The sequence below is a fragment of the Pleurodeles waltl genome, chromosome 1_1, assembly GCF_031143425.1.
Source record: "Pleurodeles waltl isolate 20211129_DDA chromosome 1_1, aPleWal1.hap1.20221129, whole genome shotgun sequence".
NCBI lineage: Eukaryota > Metazoa > Chordata > Amphibia > Caudata > Salamandridae > Pleurodeles > Pleurodeles waltl.
Genome location: NC_090436.1, coordinates 757943518 through 757960870, shown reverse-complemented (window position 1 = coordinate 757960870; position 17353 = coordinate 757943518).

Here is a 17353-nt window from a genome sequence, read left to right as displayed (position 1 = left end):
GGCCAAAATCTACAGGTAGGCACTTTGCAAAAAACACCTCTGTTTTCCTTCACAAATTTGGATGTGTCCACGTTGCGCTTTGGGGCGTTACCTGTCACGGGCGCTAGGCCTACCAACACAAGTGAGGTATCATTTTTATCGGGAGACGTGGGGGAACGCTGGGTGGAAGGAAATTCGTGGCTCCTCTCAGATTCCAGAACTTTCTGCCACAGAAATGTGAGGAACATGTGTTTTTTTAGCCAAATTTTGAGGTTTGCAAAGGATTCTGGGTAACAGAACCTGGTCCGAGCCACACAAGTCACCCCATCTTGGATTCCCCTAGGTCTCTAGTTATCAGAAATGCACAGGTTTGGTAGGTTTCCCTAGGTGGCGGCTGAGCTACAGGCCAAAATCTACAGGTAGGCACTTTGCAAAAAACACCTCTGTTTTCCTTCACAAATTTGGATGTGTCCACGTTGCGCTTTGGGGCGTTTCCTGTCGCGGGCGCTATGCCTACCCACACAAGTGAGGTATCATTTTTATCGGGAGACGTGGGGGAACGCTGGGTGGAAGGAAATTCGTGGCTCCTCTCAGATTCCAGAACTTTCTGCCACAGAAATGTGAGGAACATGTGTTTTTTTAGCCAAATTTTGAGGTTTGCAAAGGATTCTGGGTAACAGAACCTGGTCCGAGCCACACAAGTCACCCCATCTTGGATTCCCCTAGGTCACTAGTTTTCAGAAATTCACAGGTTTGGTAGGTTTCCCTAGGTGGCGGCTGAGCTACAGGCCAAAATCTACAGGTAGGCACTTTGCAAAAAACACCTCTGTTTTCCTTCATAAATTTGGATGTGTCCACGTTGTGCTTTGGGGCGTTTACTGTCGCGGGCGCTAGGCCTACCCACACAAGTGAGGTATCATTTTTATCGGGAGACGTGGGGGAACGCTGGGTGGAAGGAAATTTGTGGCTCCTCTCAGATTCCAGAACTTTCTGCCACAGAAATGTTAGGAACATGTGTTTTTTTAGCCAAATTTTGAGGTTTGCAAAGGATTCTGGGTAACAGAACCTGGTCCGAGCCACACAAGTCACCCCATCTTGGATTCCCCTAGGTCTCTAGTTTTCAGAAATTCACAGGTTTGGTAGGTTTCCCTAGGTGGCGGCTGAGCTACAGGCCAAAATCTACAGGTAGGCACTTTACAAAAAACACCTCTGTTTTCCTTCATAAATTTGGATGTGTCCACGATGCGCTTTGGGGCGTTTACTGTCGCGGGCGCTAGGTCTACCCACACAAGTGAGGTATCATTTTTATCGGGAGACGTGGGGGAACGCTGGGTGGAAGGAAATTTGTGGCTCCTCTAAGATTCCAGAACTTTCTGCCACAGAAATGTTAGGAACATGTGTTTTTTTAGCCAAATTTTGAGGTTTGCAAAGGATTCTGGGTAACAGAACCTGGTCCGAGCCACACAAGTCACCCCATCTTGGATTCCCCTAGGTCTCTAGTTTTCAGAAATGCACAGGTTTGGTAGGTTTCCCTAGGTGGCGGCTGAGCTACAGGCCAAAATCTACAGGTAGGCACTTTGCAAAAAACACCTCTGTTTTCCTTCAAAAATTTGGCTGTGTCCACATTGCGCTCTGGGGCGTTTCCTGTCACGGGCGCTAGCCTACGCACACAAGTGAGGTATCATTTTTATCGGGAGACGTGGGGGAACGCTGGGTGGAAGGAAATTCGTGGCTCCTCTCAGATTCCAGAACTTTCTGCTACAGAAATGTGAGGAACATGTGTTTTTTTAGCCAAATTTTGAGGTTTGCAAAGGATTCTGGGTAACAGAACCTGGTCCGAGCCACACAAGTCACCCCATCTTGGATTCCCCTAGGTCTCTAGTTTTCAGAAATGCACAGATTTGGTAGGTTTCCCTAGTTGGCGGCTGAGCTACAGGCCAAAATCTACAGGTAGGCACTTTGCAAAAAACAACTCTGTTTTCCTTCACAAATTTGGATGTGTCCACGTTGTGCTTTGTGGCGTTTCCTGTCGCGGGCGCTAGGCCTACCCACACAAGTGAGGTATCATTTTTATCGGGAGACGTGGGGGAAAGCTGGGTGGAAGGAAATTTGTGGCTCCTCTCAGATTCCAGAACTTTCTGCCACAGAAATGTTAGGAACATGTGTTTTTTTAGCCAAATTTTGAGGTTTGCAAAGGATTCTGGGTAACAGAACCTGGTCCGAGCCACACAAGTCACCCCATCTTGGATTCCCCTAGGTCTCTAGTTTTCAGAAATGCACAGGTTTGGTAGGTTTCCCTAGGTGGCGGCTGAGCTACAGGCCAAAATCTACAGGTAGGCACTTTGCAAAAAACACCTCTGTTTTCCTTCACAAATTTGGATGTGTCCACGTTGCGCTTTGGGGCGTTACCTGTCACGGGCGCTAGGCCTACCAACACAAGTGAGGTATCATTTTTATCGGGAGACGTGGGGGAACGCTGGGTGGAAGGAAATTCGTGGCTCCTCTCAGATTCCAGAACTTTCTGCCACAGAAATGTGAGGAACATGTGTTTTTTTAGCCAAATTTTGAGGTTTGCAAAGGATTCTGGGTAACAGAACCTGGTCCGAGCCACACAAGTCACCCCATCTTGGATTCCCCTAGGTCTCTAGTTATCAGAAATGCACAGGTTTGGTAGGTTTCCCTAGGTGGCGGCTGAGCTACAGGCCAAAATCTACAGGTAGGCACTTTGCAAAAAACACCTCTGTTTTCCTTCACAAATTTGGATGTGTCCACGTTGCGCTTTGGGGCGTTTCCTGTCGCGGGCGCTAGGCCTACCCACACAAGTGAGGTATCATTTTTATCAGGAGACGTGGGGGAACGCTGGGTGGAAGGAAATTCGTGGCTCCTCTCAGATTCCAGAACTTTCTGCCACAGAAATGTGAGGAACATGTGTTTTTTTAGCCAAATTTTGAGGTTTGCAAAGGATTCTGGGTAACAGAACCTGGTCCGAGCCACACAAGTCACCCCATCTTGGATTCCCCTAGGTCACTAGTTTTCAGAAATTCACAGGTTTGGTAGGTTTCCCTAGGTGGCGGCTGAGCTACAGGCCAAAATCTACAGGTAGGCACTTTGCAAAAAACACCTCTGTTTTCCTTCATAAATTTGGATGTGTCCACGTTGTGCTTTGGGGCGTTTACTGTCGCGGGCGCTAGGCCTACCCACACAAGTGAGGTATCATTTTTATCGGGAGACGTGGGGGAACGCTGGGTGGAAGGAAATTTGTGGCTCCTCTCAGATTCCAGAACTTTCTGCCACAGAAATGTTAGGAACATGTGTTTTTTTAGCCAAATTTTGAGGTTTGCAAAGGATTCTGGGTAACAGAACCTGGTCCGAGCCACACAAGTCACCCCATCTTGGATTCCCCTAGGTCTCTAGTTTTCAGAAATTCACAGGTTTGGTAGGTTTCCCTAGGTGGCGGCTGAGCTACAGGCCAAAATCTACAGGTAGGCACTTTACAAAAAACACCTCTGTTTTCCTTCATAAATTTGGATGTGTCCACGATGCGCTTTGGGGCGTTTACTGTCGCGGGCGCTAGGTCTACCCACACAAGTGAGGTATCATTTTTATCGGGAGACGTGGGGGAACGCTGGGTGGAAGGAAATTTGTGGCTCCTCTCAGATTCCAGAACTTTCTGCCACAGAAATGTTAGGAACATGTGTTTTTTTAGCCAAATTTTGAGGTTTGCAAAGGATTCTGGGTAACAGAACCTGGTCCGAGCCACACAAGTCACCCCATCTTGGATTCCCCTAGGTCTCTAGTTTTCAGAAATGCACAGGTTTGGTAGGTTTCCCTAGGTGGCGGCTGAGCTACAGGCCAAAATCTACAGGTAGGCACTTTGCAAAAAACACCTCTGTTTTCCTTCAAAAATTTGGCTGTGTCCACATTGCGCTCTGGGGCGTTTCCTGTCACGGGCGCTAGCCTACGCACACAAGTGAGGTATCATTTTTATCGGGAGACGTGGGGGAACGCTGGGTGGAAGGAAATTCGTGGCTCCTCTCAGATTCCAGAACTTTCTGCTACAGAAATGTGAGGAACATGTGTTTTTTTAGCCAAATTTTGAGGTTTGCAAAGGATTCTGGGTAACAGAACCTGGTCCGAGCCACACAAGTCACCCCATCTTGGATTCCCCTAGGTCTCTAGTTTTCAGAAATGCACAGATTTGGTAGGTTTCCCTAGTTGGCGGCTGAGCTACAGGCCAAAATCTACAGGTAGGCACTTTGCAAAAAACAACTCTGTTTTCCTTCACAAATTTGGATGTGTCCACGTTGTGCTTTGGGGCGTTTCCTGTCGCGGGCGCTAGGCCTACCCACACAAGTGAGGTATCATTTTTATCGGGAGACGTGGGGGAACGCTGGGTGGAAGGAAATTCGTGGCTCCTCTCAGATTCCAGAACTTTCTGCCACAGAAATGTGAGGAACATGTGTTTTTTTAGCCAAATTTTGAGGTTTGCAAAGGATTCTGGGTAACAGAACCTGGTCCGAGCCACACAAGTCACCCCATCTTGGATTCCCCTAGGTCTCTAGTTTTCAGAAATTCACAGGTTTGGTAGGTTTCCCTAGGTGGCGGCTGAGCTACAGGCCAAAATCTACAGGTAGGCACTTTGCAAAAAACACCTCTGTTTTCCTTCATAAATTTGGATGTGTCCACAATGCGCTTTGGGGCGTTTACTGTTGCGGGCGCTAGGCCTACCCACACAAGTGAGGTATCATTTTTATCGGGAGACGTGGGGGAACGCTGGGTGGAAGGAAATTTGTGGCTCCTCTCAGATTCCAGAACTTTCTGCCACACAAATGTTAGGAACATGTGTTTTTTTAGCCAAATTTTGAGGTTTGCAAAGGATTCTGGGTAACAGAACCTGGTCCGAGCCACACAAGTCACCCCATCTTGGATTCCCCTAGGTCTCTAGTTTTCAGAAATGCACAGGTTTGGTAGGTTTCCCTAGGTGGCGGCTGAGCTACAGGCCAAAATCTACAGGTAGGCACTTTGCAAAAAAACACCTCTGTTTTCCTTCAAAAATTTGGCTGTGTCCACATTGCGCTCTGGGGCGTTTCCTGTCACGGGCGCTAGCCTACGCACACAAGTGAGGTATCATTTTTATCGGGAGATGTGGGGGAACGCTGGGTGGAAGGAAATTCGTGGCTCCTCTCAGATTCCAGAACTTTCTGCCACAGAAATGTGAGGAACATGTGTTTTTTTAGCCAAATTTTGAGGTTTGCAAAGGATTCTGGGTAACAGAACCTGGTCCGAGCCACACAAGTCACCCCATCTTGGATTCCCCTAGGTCTCTAGTTTTCAGAAATGCACAGATTTGGTAGGTTTCCCTAGGTGGCGGCTGAGCTACAGGCCAAAATCTACAGGTAGGCACTTTGCAAAAAACACCTCTGTTTTCCTTCACAAATTTGGATGTGTCCACGTTGCGCTTTGGGGCGTTACCTGTCACGGGCGCTAGGCCTACCAACACAAGTGAGGTATCATTTTTATCGGGAGACGTGGGGGAACGCTGGGTGGAAGGAAATTCGTGGCTCCTCTCAGATTCCAGAACTTTCTGCCACAGAAATGTGAGGAACATGTGTTTTTTTAGCCAAATTTTGAGGTTTGCAAAGGATTCTGGGTAACAGAACCTGGTCCGAGCCACACAAGTCACCCCATCTTGGATTCCCCTAGGTCTCTAGTTATCAGAAATGCACAGGTTTGGTAGGTTTCCCTAGGTGGCGGCTGAGCTACAGGCCAAAATCTACAGGTAGGCACTTTGCAAAAAACACCTCTGTTTTCCTTCACAAATTTGGATGTGTCCACGTTGCGCTTTGGGGCGTTTCCTGTCGCGGGCGCTATGCCTACCCACACAAGTGAGGTATCATTTTTATCGGGAGACGTGGGGGAACGCTGGGTGGAAGGAAATTCGTGGCTCCTCTCAGATTCCAGAACTTTCTGCCACAGAAATGTGAGGAACATGTGTTTTTTTAGCCAAATTTTGAGGTTTGCAAAGGATTCTGGGTAACAGAACCTGGTCCGAGCCACACAAGTCACCCCATCTTGGATTCCCCTAGGTCACTAGTTTTCAGAAATTCACAGGTTTGGTAGGTTTCCCTAGGTGGCGGCTGAGCTACAGGCCAAAATCTACAGGTAGGCACTTTGCAAAAAACACCTCTGTTTTCCTTCATAAATTTGGATGTGTCCACGTTGTGCTTTGGGGCGTTTACTGTCGCGGGCGCTAGGCCTACCCACACAAGTGAGGTATCATTTTTATCGGGAGACGTGGGGGAACGCTGGGTGGAAGGAAATTTGTGGCTCCTCTCAGATTCCAGAACTTTCTGCCACAGAAATGTTAGGAACATGTGTTTTTTTAGCCAAATTTTGAGGTTTGCAAAGGATTCTGGGTAACAGAACCTGGTCCGAGCCACACAAGTCACCCCATCTTGGATTCCCCTAGGTCTCTAGTTTTCAGAAATTCACAGGTTTGGTAGGTTTCCCTAGGTGGCGGCTGAGCTACAGGCCAAAATCTACAGGTAGGCACTTTACAAAAAACACCTCTGTTTTCCTTCATAAATTTGGATGTGTCCACGATGCGCTTTGGGGCGTTTACTGTCGCGGGCGCTAGGTCTACCCACACAAGTGAGGTATCATTTTTATCGGGAGACGTGGGGGAACGCTGGGTGGAAGGAAATTTGTGGCTCCTCTAAGATTCCAGAACTTTCTGCCACAGAAATGTTAGGAACATGTGTTTTTTTAGCCAAATTTTGAGGTTTGCAAAGGATTCTGGGTAACAGAACCTGGTCCGAGCCACACAAGTCACCCCATCTTGGATTCCCCTAGGTCTCTAGTTTTCAGAAATGCACAGGTTTGGTAGGTTTCCCTAGGTGGCGGCTGAGCTACAGGCCAAAATCTACAGGTAGGCACTTTGCAAAAAACACCTCTGTTTTCCTTCAAAAATTTGGCTGTGTCCACATTGCGCTCTGGGGCGTTTCCTGTCACGGGCGCTAGCCTACGCACACAAGTGAGGTATCATTTTTATCGGGAGACGTGGGGGAACGCTGGGTGGAAGGAAATTCGTGGCTCCTCTCAGATTCCAGAACTTTCTGCTACAGAAATGTGAGGAACATGTGTTTTTTTAGCCAAATTTTGAGGTTTGCAAAGGATTCTGGGTAACAGAACCTGGTCCGAGCCACACAAGTCACCCCATCTTGGATTCCCCTAGGTCTCTAGTTTTCAGAAATGCACAGATTTGGTAGGTTTCCCTAGTTGGCGGCTGAGCTACAGGCCAAAATCTACAGGTAGGCACTTTGCAAAAAACAACTCTGTTTTCCTTCACAAATTTGGATGTGTCCACGTTGTGCTTTGTGGCGTTTCCTGTCGCGGGCGCTAGGCCTACCCACACAAGTGAGGTATCATTTTTATCGGGAGACGTGGGGGAAAGCTGGGTGGAAGGAAATTTGTGGCTCCTCTCAGATTCCAGAACTTTCTGCCACAGAAATGTTAGGAACATGTGTTTTTTTAGCCAAATTTTGAGGTTTGCAAAGGATTCTGGGTAACAGAACCTGGTCCGAGCCACACAAGTCACCCCATCTTGGATTCCCCTAGGTCTCTAGTTTTCAGAAATGCACAGGTTTGGTAGGTTTCCCTAGGTGGCGGCTGAGCTACAGGCCAAAATCTACAGGTAGGCACTTTACAAAAAACACCTCTGTTTTCCTTCAAAAATGTGGCTGTGTCCACATTGCGCTTTGGGGCGTTTCCTGTCACGGGCGCTAGGCCTACGCACACAAGTGAGGTATCATTTTTATCGGGAGACGTGGGGGAACGCTGGGTGGAGGGAAATTCGTGGCTCCTCTCAGATTCCAGAACTTTCTGCCACAGAAATGTGAGGAACATGTGTTTTTTTAGCCAAATTTTGAGGTTTGCAAAGGATTCTGGGTAACAGAACCTGGTCCGAGCCACACAAGTCACCCCATCTTGGATTCCGCTACGTCTCTAGTTTTCAGAAATGCACAGGTTTGGTAGGTTTCCCTAGGTGGCGGCTGAGCTACAGGCCAAAATCTACAGGTAGGCACTTTTCAAAAAACACCTCTGTTTTCCTTCAAAAATTTGGCTGTGTCCACATTGCGCTTTGGGGCGTTTCCTGTCACGGGCGCTAGGCCTACGCACACAAGTGAGGTATCATTTTTATCGGGAGACGTGGGGGAACGCTGGGTGGAAGGAAATTCGTGGCTCCTCTCAGATTCCAGAACTTTCTGCCACAGAAATGTTAGGAACATGTGTTTTTTTAGCCAAATTTTGAGGTTTGCAAAGGATTCTGGGTAACAGAACCTGGTCCGAGCCACACAAGTCACCCCATCTTGGATTCCCCTAGGTCTCTAGTTTTCAGAAATTCACAGGTTTGGTAGGTTTCCCTAGGTGGCGGCTGAGCTACAGGCCAAAATCTACAGGTAGGCACTTTACAAAAAACACCTCTGTTTTCCTTCATAAATTTGGATGTGTCCACGATGCGCTTTGGGGCGTTTACTGTCGCGGGCGCTAGGTCTACCCACACAAGTGAGGTATCATTTTTATCGGGAGACGTGGGGGAACGCTGGGTGGAAGGAAATTTGTGGCTCCTCTCAGATTCCAGAACTTTCTGCCACAGAAATGTTAGGAACATGTGTTTTTTTAGCCAAATTTTGAGGTTTGCAAAGGATTCTGGGTAACAGAACCTGGTCCGAGCCACACAAGTCACCCCATCTTGGATTCCCCTAGGTCTCTAGTTTTCAGAAATGCACAGGTTTGGTAGGTTTCCCTAGGTGGCGGCTGAGCTACAGGCCAAAATCTACAGGTAGGCACTTTGCAAAAAACACCTCTGTTTTCCTTCAAAAATTTGGCTGTGTCCACATTGCGCTCTGGGGCGTTTCCTGTCACGGGCGCTAGCCTACGCACACAAGTGAGGTATCATTTTTATCGGGAGACGTGGGGGAACGCTGGGTGGAAGGAAATTCGTGGCTCCTCTCAGATTCCAGAACTTTCTGCTACAGAAATGTGAGGAACATGTGTTTTTTTAGCCAAATTTTGAGGTTTGCAAAGGATTCTGGGTAACAGAACCTGGTCCGAGCCACACAAGTCACCCCATCTTGGATTCCCCTAGGTCTCTAGTTTTCAGAAATGCACAGATTTGGTAGGTTTCCCTAGTTGGCGGCTGAGCTACAGGCCAAAATCTACAGGTAGGCACTTTGCAAAAAACAACTCTGTTTTCCTTCACAAATTTGGATGTGTCCACGTTGTGCTTTGGGGCGTTTCCTGTCGCGGGCGCTAGGCCTACCCACACAAGTGAGGTATCATTTTTATCGGGAGACGTGGGGGAACGCTGGGTGGAAGGAAATTCGTGGCTCCTCTCAGATTCCAGAACTTTCTGCCACAGAAATGTGAGGAACATGTGTTTTTTTAGCCAAATTTTGAGGTTTGCAAAGGATTCTGGGTAACAGAACCTGGTCCGAGCCACACAAGTCACCCCATCTTGGATTCCCCTAGGTCTCTAGTTTTCAGAAATTCACAGGTTTGGTAGGTTTCCCTAGGTGGCGGCTGAGCTACAGGCCAAAATCTACAGGTAGGCACTTTGCAAAAAACACCTCTGTTTTCCTTCATAAATTTGGATGTGTCCACAATGCGCTTTGGGGCGTTTACTGTTGCGGGCGCTAGGCCTACCCACACAAGTGAGGTATCATTTTTATCGGGAGACGTGGGGGAACGCTGGGTGGAAGGAAATTTGTGGCTCCTCTCAGATTCCAGAACTTTCTGCCACACAAATGTTAGGAACATGTGTTTTTTTAGCCAAATTTTGAGGTTTGCAAAGGATTCTGGGTAACAGAACCTGGTCCGAGCCACACAAGTCACCCCATCTTGGATTCCCCTAGGTCTCTAGTTTTCAGAAATGCACAGGTTTGGTAGGTTTCCCTAGGTGGCGGCTGAGCTACAGGCCAAAATCTACAGGTAGGCACTTTGCAAAAAAACACCTCTGTTTTCCTTCAAAAATTTGGCTGTGTCCACATTGCGCTCTGGGGCGTTTCCTGTCACGGGCGCTAGCCTACGCACACAAGTGAGGTATCATTTTTATCGGGAGATGTGGGGGAACGCTGGGTGGAAGGAAATTCGTGGCTCCTCTCAGATTCCAGAACTTTCTGCCACAGAAATGTGAGGAACATGTGTTTTTTTAGCCAAATTTTGAGGTTTGCAAAGGATTCTGGGTAACAGAACCTGGTCCGAGCCACACAAGTCACCCCATCTTGGATTCCCCTAGGTCTCTAGTTTTCAGAAATGCACAGATTTGGTAGGTTTCCCTAGGTGGCGGCTGAGCTACAGGCCAAAATCTACAGGTAGGCACTTTGCAAAAAACACCTCTGTTTTCCTTCACAAATTTGGATGTGTCCACGTTGCGCTTTGGGGCGTTACCTGTCACGGGCGCTAGGCCTACCAACACAAGTGAGGTATCATTTTTATCGGGAGACGTGGGGGAACGCTGGGTGGAAGGAAATTCGTGGCTCCTCTCAGATTCCAGAACTTTCTGCCACAGAAATGTGAGGAACATGTGTTTTTTTAGCCAAATTTTGAGGTTTGCAAAGGATTCTGGGTAACAGAACCTGGTCCGAGCCACACAAGTCACCCCATCTTGGATTCCCCTAGGTCTCTAGTTATCAGAAATGCACAGGTTTGGTAGGTTTCCCTAGGTGGCGGCTGAGCTACAGGCCAAAATCTACAGGTAGGCACTTTGCAAAAAACACCTCTGTTTTCCTTCACAAATTTGGATGTGTCCACGTTGCGCTTTGGGGCGTTTCCTGTCGCGGGCGCTATGCCTACCCACACAAGTGAGGTATCATTTTTATCGGGAGACGTGGGGGAACGCTGGGTGGAAGGAAATTCGTGGCTCCTCTCAGATTCCAGAACTTTCTGCCACAGAAATGTGAGGAACATGTGTTTTTTTAGCCAAATTTTGAGGTTTGCAAAGGATTCTGGGTAACAGAACCTGGTCCGAGCCACACAAGTCACCCCATCTTGGATTCCCCTAGGTCACTAGTTTTCAGAAATTCACAGGTTTGGTAGGTTTCCCTAGGTGGCGGCTGAGCTACAGGCCAAAATCTACAGGTAGGCACTTTGCAAAAAACACCTCTGTTTTCCTTCATAAATTTGGATGTGTCCACGTTGTGCTTTGGGGCGTTTACTGTCGCGGGCGCTAGGCCTACCCACACAAGTGAGGTATCATTTTTATCGGGAGACGTGGGGGAACGCTGGGTGGAAGGAAATTTGTGGCTCCTCTCAGATTCCAGAACTTTCTGCCACAGAAATGTTAGGAACATGTGTTTTTTTAGCCAAATTTTGAGGTTTGCAAAGGATTCTGGGTAACAGAACCTGGTCCGAGCCACACAAGTCACCCCATCTTGGATTCCCCTAGGTCTCTAGTTTTCAGAAATTCACAGGTTTGGTAGGTTTCCCTAGGTGGCGGCTGAGCTACAGGCCAAAATCTACAGGTAGGCACTTTACAAAAAACACCTCTGTTTTCCTTCATAAATTTGGATGTGTCCACGATGCGCTTTGGGGCGTTTACTGTCGCGGGCGCTAGGTCTACCCACACAAGTGAGGTATCATTTTTATCGGGAGACGTGGGGGAACGCTGGGTGGAAGGAAATTTGTGGCTCCTCTAAGATTCCAGAACTTTCTGCCACAGAAATGTTAGGAACATGTGTTTTTTTAGCCAAATTTTGAGGTTTGCAAAGGATTCTGGGTAACAGAACCTGGTCCGAGCCACACAAGTCACCCCATCTTGGATTCCCCTAGGTCTCTAGTTTTCAGAAATGCACAGGTTTGGTAGGTTTCCCTAGGTGGCGGCTGAGCTACAGGCCAAAATCTACAGGTAGGCACTTTGCAAAAAACACCTCTGTTTTCCTTCAAAAATTTGGCTGTGTCCACATTGCGCTCTGGGGCGTTTCCTGTCACGGGCGCTAGCCTACGCACACAAGTGAGGTATCATTTTTATCGGGAGACGTGGGGGAACGCTGGGTGGAAGGAAATTCGTGGCTCCTCTCAGATTCCAGAACTTTCTGCTACAGAAATGTGAGGAACATGTGTTTTTTTAGCCAAATTTTGAGGTTTGCAAAGGATTCTGGGTAACAGAACCTGGTCCGAGCCACACAAGTCACCCCATCTTGGATTCCCCTAGGTCTCTAGTTTTCAGAAATGCACAGATTTGGTAGGTTTCCCTAGTTGGCGGCTGAGCTACAGGCCAAAATCTACAGGTAGGCACTTTGCAAAAAACAACTCTGTTTTCCTTCACAAATTTGGATGTGTCCACGTTGTGCTTTGTGGCGTTTCCTGTCGCGGGCGCTAGGCCTACCCACACAAGTGAGGTATCATTTTTATCGGGAGACGTGGGGGAAAGCTGGGTGGAAGGAAATTTGTGGCTCCTCTCAGATTCCAGAACTTTCTGCCACAGAAATGTTAGGAACATGTGTTTTTTTAGCCAAATTTTGAGGTTTGCAAAGGATTCTGGGTAACAGAACCTGGTCCGAGCCACACAAGTCACCCCATCTTGGATTCCCCTAGGTCTCTAGTTTTCAGAAATGCACAGGTTTGGTAGGTTTCCCTAGGTGGCGGCTGAGCTACAGGCCAAAATCTACAGGTAGGCACTTTACAAAAAACACCTCTGTTTTCCTTCAAAAATGTGGCTGTGTCCACATTGCGCTTTGGGGCGTTTCCTGTCACGGGCGCTAGGCCTACGCACACAAGTGAGGTATCATTTTTATCGGGAGACGTGGGGGAACGCTGGGTGGAGGGAAATTCGTGGCTCCTCTCAGATTCCAGAACTTTCTGCCACAGAAATGTGAGGAACATGTGTTTTTTTAGCCAAATTTTGAGGTTTGCAAAGGATTCTGGGTAACAGAACCTGGTCCGAGCCACACAAGTCACCCCATCTTGGATTCCGCTACGTCTCTAGTTTTCAGAAATGCACAGGTTTGGTAGGTTTCCCTAGGTGGCGGCTGAGCTACAGGCCAAAATCTACAGGTAGGCACTTTTCAAAAAACACCTCTGTTTTCCTTCAAAAATTTGGCTGTGTCCACATTGCGCTTTGGGGCGTTTCCTGTCACGGGCGCTAGGCCTACGCACACAAGTGAGGTATCATTTTTATCGGGAGACGTGGGGGAACGCTGGGTGGAAGGAAATTCGTGGCTCCTCTCAGATTCCAGAACTTTCTGCCACAGAAATGTGGGGAACATGTGTTTTTTTAGCCAAATTTTGAGGTTTGCAAAGGATTCTGGGTAACAGAACCTGGTCCGAGCCACACAAGTCACCCCATCTTGGATTCCCCTAGGTCTCTAGTTATCAGAAATGCACAGGTTTGGTAGGTTTCCCTAGGTGGTGGCTGAGCTACAGGCCAAAATCTACAGGTAGGCACTTTGCAAAAAACACCTCTGTTTTCCTTCACAAATTTGGATGTGTCCACGTTGCGCTTTGGGGCGTTTCCTGTCGCGGGCGCTAGGCCTACCCACACAAGTGAGGTATCATTTTTATCGGGAGACGTGGGGGAACGCTGGGTGGAAGGAAATTCGTGGCTCCTCTCAGATTCCAGAACTTTCTGCCACAGAAATGTGAGGAACATGTGTTTTTTTAGCCAAATTTTGAGGTTTGCAAAGGATTCTGGGTAACAGAACCTGGTCCGAGCCACACAAGTCACCCCATCTTGGATTCCCCTAGGTCTCTAGTTTTCAGAAATTCACAGGTTTGGTAGGTTTCCCTAGGTGGCGGCTGAGCTACAGGGCAAAATCTACAGGTAGGCACTTTGCAAAAAACACCTCTGTTTTCCTTCATAAATTTGGATGTGTCCACGATGCGCTTTGGGGCGTTTACTGTCGCGGGCGCTAGGCCTACCCACACAAGTGAGGTATCATTTTTATCGGGAGACGTGGGGGAACGCTGGGTGGAAGGAAATTTGTGGCTCCTCTCAGATTCCAGAACTTTCTGCCACAGAAATGTTAGGAACATGTGTTTTTTTAGCCAAATTTTGAGGTTTGCAAAGGATTCTGGGTAACAGAACCTGGTCCGAGCCACACAAGTCACCCCATCTTGAATTCCCCTAGGTCTCTAGTTTTCAGAAATGCACAGGTTTGGTAGGTTTCCCTAGGTGGCGGCTGAGATACAGGCCAAAATCTACAGGTAGGCACTTTGCAAAAAACACCTCTGTTTTCCTTCAAAAATTTGGCTGTGTCCACATTTCGCTCTGGGGCGTTTCCTGTCACGGGCGCTAGGCCTACGCACACAAGTGAGGTATCATTTTTAGCGGGAGACGTGGGGGAACGCTGGGTGGAAGGAAATTTGTGGCTCCTCTCAGATTCCAGAACTTTCTGCCACAGAAATGTTAGTAACATGTGTTTTTTTAGCCAAATTTTGAGGTTTGCAAAGGATTCTGGGTAACAGAACCTGGTCCGAGCCACACAAGTCACCCCATCTTGGATTCCCCTAGGTCTCTAGTTTTCAGAAATGCACAGGTTTGGTAGGTTTCCCTAGGTGGCGGCTGAGCTACAGGCCAAAATGTACAGGTAGGCGCTTTGCAAAAAACACCTCTGTTTTCGTTCACAAATTTGGATGCGTCCACTTTGGGCTTTGGGGCAGTTTCTGTCGCGGGCGCTAGGCCTACCCACACAAGTGAGGTATCATTTTTATCGGGAGACGTGGGGGAACGCTGGGTGGAAGGACATTTGTGGCTCCTCTCAGATTCCAGAACTTTCTGCCACAGAAATGTTAGGAACATGTGTTTTTTTAGCCAAATTTTGAGGTTTGCAAAGGATTCTGGGTAACAGAACCTGGTCCGAGCCACACAAGTCACCCCATCTTGGATTCCCCTAGGTCTCTAGTTTTCAGAAATGCACAGGTTTGGTAGGTTTCCCTAGGTGGCGGCTGAGCTACAGGCCAAAATCTACAGGTAGGCACTTTTCAAAAAACACCTCTGTTTTCCTTCAAAAATTTGGCTGTGTCCACATTGCGCTTTGGGGCGTTTCCTGTCACGGGCGCTAGGCCTACGCACACAAGTGAGGTATCATTTTTATCGGGAGACGTGGGGGAACGCTGGGTGGAAGGAAATTCGTGGCTCCTCTCAGATTCCAGAACTTTCTGCCACAGAAATGTGAGGAACATGTGTTTTTTTAGCCAAATTTTGAGGTTTGCAAAGGATTCTGGGTAACAGAACCTGGTCCGAGCCACACAAGTCACCCCATCTTGGATTCCCCTAGGTCTCTAGTTTTCAGAAATGCACAGGTTTGGTAGGTTTCCCTAGGTGGCGGCTGAGCTACAGGCCAAAATCTACAGGTAGGCACTTTGCAAAAAACACCTCTGTTTTCCTTCACAAATTTGGATGTGTCCACGTTGCGCTTTGGGGCGTTTCCTGTCGCGGGCGCTAGGCCTACCCACACAAGTGAGGTATCATTTTTATCGGGAGACGTGGGGGAACGCTGGGTGGAAGGAAATTTGTGGCTCCTCTCAGATTCCAGAACTTTCTGCCACAGAAATTTTAGGAACATGTGTTTTTTTAGCCAAATTTTGAGGTTTGCAAAGGATTCTGGGTAACAGAACCTGGTCCGAGCCACACAAGTCACCCCATCTTGGATTCCCCTAGGTCTCTAGTTTTCAGAAATGCACAGGTTTGGTAGGTTTCCCTAGGTGGCGGCTGAGCTACAGGCCAAAATCTACAGGTAGGCACTTTGCAAAAAACACCTCTGTTTTCCTTCACAAATTTGGATGTGTCCACGTTGCGCTTTGGGGCGTTTCCTGTCGCGGGCGCTAGGCCTACCCACACAAGTGAGGTATCATTTTTATCGGGAGACGTGGGGGAACGCTGGGTGGAAGGAAATTCGTGGCTCCTCTCAGATTCCAGAACTCTCTGCCACAGAAATGTGAGGAACATGTGTTTTTTTAGCCAAATTTTGAGGTTTGCAAAGGATTCTGGGTAACAGAACCTGGTCCGAGCCACACAAGTCACCCCATCTTGGATTCCCCTAGGTCTCTAGTTTTCAGAAATTCACAGGTTTGGTAGGTTTCCCTAGGTGGCGGCTGAGCTACAGGCCAAAATCTACAGGTAGGCACTTTGCAAAAAACAACTCTGTTTTCCTTCACAAATTTGGATGTGTCCACGTTGTGCTTTGGGGCGTTTCCTGTCGCGGGCGCTAGGCCTACCCACACAAGTGAGGTATCATTTTTATCGGGAGACGTGGGGGAAAGCTGGGTGGAAGGAAATTTGTGGCTCCTCTCAGATTCCAGAACTTTCTGCCACAGAAATATTAGGAACATGTGTTTTTTTAGCCAAATTTTGAGGTTTGCAAAGGATTCTGGGTAACAGAACCTGGTCCGAGCCACACAAGTCACCCCATCTTGGATTCCCCTAGGTCTCTAGTTTTCAGAAATGCACAGGTTTGGTAGGTTTCCCTAGGTGGCGGCTGAGCTACAGGCCAAAATCTACAGGTAGGCACTTTACAAAAAACACCTCTGTTTTCCTTCAAAAATGTGGCTGTGTCCACATTGCGCTTTGGGGTGTTTCCTGTCACGGGCGCTAGGCCTACGCACACAAGTGAGGTATCATTTTTATCTGGAGACGGGGGGGAACGCTGGGTGGAGGGAAATTCGTGGCTCCTCTCAGATTCCAGATCTTTCTGCCACAGAAATGTGAGGAACATGTGTTTTTTTAGCCAAATGTTGAGGTTTGCAAAGGATTCTGGGTAACAGAACCTGGTCCGAGCCACACAAGTCACCCCATCTTGGATTCCCCTAGGTCTCTAGTTTTCAGAAATGCACAGGTTTGGTAGGTTTCCATAGGTGGCGGCTGAGCTACAGGCCAAAATCTACAGGTAGGCACTTTGCAAAAAACACCTCTGTTTTCCTTCACAAATTTGGATGTGTCCACGATGCGCTTTGGGGCGTTTCCTGTCACGGGCGCTAGGCCTACCCACACAAGTGAGGTATCATTTTTATCGGGAGACGTGGGGGAACGCTGGGTGGAAGGAAATTTGTGGCTCCTCTCAGATTCCAGAACTTTCTGCCACAGAAATATTAGGAACATGTGTTTTTTTAGCCAAATTTTGAGGTTTGCAAAGGATTCTGGGTAACAGAACCTGGTCCGAGCCACACAAGTCACCCCGTCTTGGATTTCCCTAGGTCTCTAGTTTTCCGAAATGCACAGGTTTGGTAGGTTTCCCTAGGTGGCGGCTGAGCTACAGGCCAAAATCTACAGGTAGGCACTTTTCAAAAAACACCTCTGTTTTCCTTCAAAAATTTGGCTGTGTCCACATTGCGCTTTGGGGCGTTTCCTGTCACGGGCGCTAGGCCTACGCACACAAGT